This window comes from Tenrec ecaudatus, chromosome 9 (genome assembly GCF_050624435.1).
Source record: "Tenrec ecaudatus isolate mTenEca1 chromosome 9, mTenEca1.hap1, whole genome shotgun sequence".
Classification (NCBI taxonomy): Eukaryota; Metazoa; Chordata; class Mammalia; order Afrosoricida; family Tenrecidae; genus Tenrec; species Tenrec ecaudatus.
Genome location: NC_134538.1, coordinates 121,661,582 through 121,663,813, shown reverse-complemented (window position 1 = coordinate 121,663,813; position 2,232 = coordinate 121,661,582). Strand labels below are relative to the sequence as shown.

At 45.4% G+C, this 2,232-nt stretch overlaps 1 pseudogene; it reads left to right on the top strand.

The window, feature by feature from the left end:
* Positions 1 to 372: 372 nt before the first annotated feature.
* On the top strand, positions 373 to 686 carry LOC142456100 (nucleoside diphosphate kinase B pseudogene; annotated as a pseudogene).
* Positions 687 to 2,232: the final 1,546 nt, after the last annotated feature.

Below are 2,232 nucleotides of genomic sequence, written 5' to 3'. Positions count from 1 at the left end.
TTTCTGGAAAATCAAAGGTACATTAAGACCATGCAAAATACTTTGTTATGTTTGTTATTCTCAACAATAATGTCAAAACAGTAATTAAACAGCTCAGATCATTATCAATCATTTCTCCCCTCCCCCAATTTTATGAGTGTTCCAAGGGATATTTAGAACTCATGCAGAAGGTGCATGAGAGAATTTTTTGTGGTTATGGGAATACTCTCTACCTTGATTGTCAGAGCTACCTGGGCTTACACACCTGTCAAAACTCATCAAATTGTATATTTAAAATGGGTGTGTTTCATTAAATAAAAAATTCGACCTTCTCGGTCTCTGCTCTAGCTCCACAGATCCAGCTGCCTGCTCCCCTGCCACCTGACTCACACTATGGTCAACAATGAGCGCACCTTCATCTCCACCAAGTCGGAGGTGTGCAGAGCGGCCTGGTAGGCGACATCATCAAGCGCTTTGAGCAGAAGGGGTTCCATCTGGTGGCCATGAAGCTCGTTCAGGACTCCGAGGAACACCTGAAGCAGCACTCCATTGACCTGAAAGACAGCCCCTCCTACCCAGGGTTGGTGAAGTACATGAACTCAGGACCCATTGTGGCCATGGTCTGGGAGGGGCTGAATGTGGTGAAGACGGGCTGGGTGATGCTGGGAGAGACCAACCCGGCGGATTCTGAGTCCGGCACCCTCTGAGGGGACTTCTGTGTTCATGTTGGCAGGAACATCATTCAGGGAAGTGACCGGTCAAAAGTGCCTTAAGAGTCAGAACTGGTGGACTACAAGTCTGTGACTGGATCTAGGAGTAAGAGGCAGACAGAGCAGTCCCTTCCCCATGGGCCCGTTGGCACTGTGCCTGTCCTGTGTACAGCTCTTCTTCTGGGGTTAAATTGATGTCCTGTCTCCTTCCAAAGCACATTGACCAGTAAAATAAAGTCTTTGGAGACTGGGGGAAAAAATATACCTCCTCAAACCTAATTTAAAAAGAAAAGTCAAAACAAAATTAAGAAAAAGTCAATCAGGAAGAGAAATAATTATTTATAATTTGTTACAGTGAGGGAATGGTGTAGCACCCCAGACCCCCACCCATTCAGTACCACTCCATTGTAGGGAAGTAAAATATGCTCCCACAGATTTCCAAAACACATCCTAGTGAGCAATACCACTCCCACTGAGAATACTGGGGGAGACAGGAAGCCGCTCAAGGGTCCTGAGCAGAGGAGTGATGTGGCTTGACAGGATCCTGCTGACCACCTGGGACTGAGGCAGGGAAGAGTTGATGCAGACAGACAGATTAGAAGGCCATCTTGGGATGCAAGGGAGGGATGAGAGAGGAGGTTTGGACAAGAGCAATGATCCTGTCTGGTGAAATCACAGAAGCCTCACAGAGGAGGTGATACTCAGCTTACGTTCTAAAGGTTAAATTGACTTTTTTCTGGGACCAAAAAAATAAATAAATAAAGGACAGAAGTCCTTCAAAAAGAGGACTACACAAGAGAGGGCAACAAAGCTAAGGAAAATGATGCTATTACCAGATTACACGAAATAGAGAAGAAAATGAAAACAATAGAAAGGTATCAGACAAAAAAATCCAAATGTTTGTATTCGTACTGCCAATACTGAAACAGTGGCTGGCAGTGTGGCAGGTGTTCAGCGCTCTCTCTCGACTGAATCTGCTGCTGGGAAGACAGGAGGAAAACCATTTGAGCCGTGTTCTAAAACCTAATGCGGGAGAGACTTTCAAGGAAGAAGGGTATTTATTAAACGAGGTCAGCTGCTATAAAAGGGTCAAAGAGGAAGGAAGTAAACCACCAGAGCTGGCAAATAGGACATCCTCTCAGAAGTCAGTCAGTGGCCGTTGTGGGTCACAAGAGGTGGGCCTGTGAAGGAACCTGCTTGAGACTGGAGCATTTTGTAGGTAAGGGGGGAGGGAGTGGGGAAATCAGTGGAGAGGAGGTGTCTGTACTGTGTGTCTACAAAAGGAAGAGACTAGAGAGCACTGACAAATTGAGCATTTAGCCTCAAAAAGGATCAAGGATTCTGATATCAGAAAGAAAGAAAAAAGCAGCCTGGGAATATATTTGTGACTTCTAATCATTTCTCAGAAAGGAGAGAAAGTGAATTTGTTGAAACTTGCTAATCCCTATTTTCTCTAGGGAGGAGGGAGCCAGCGCAGAGACCTTAGGAAAATAGTAAAGGCATCAGAGTTGACCAGGAATGCATCGAGGATTGCTTGAGTAGC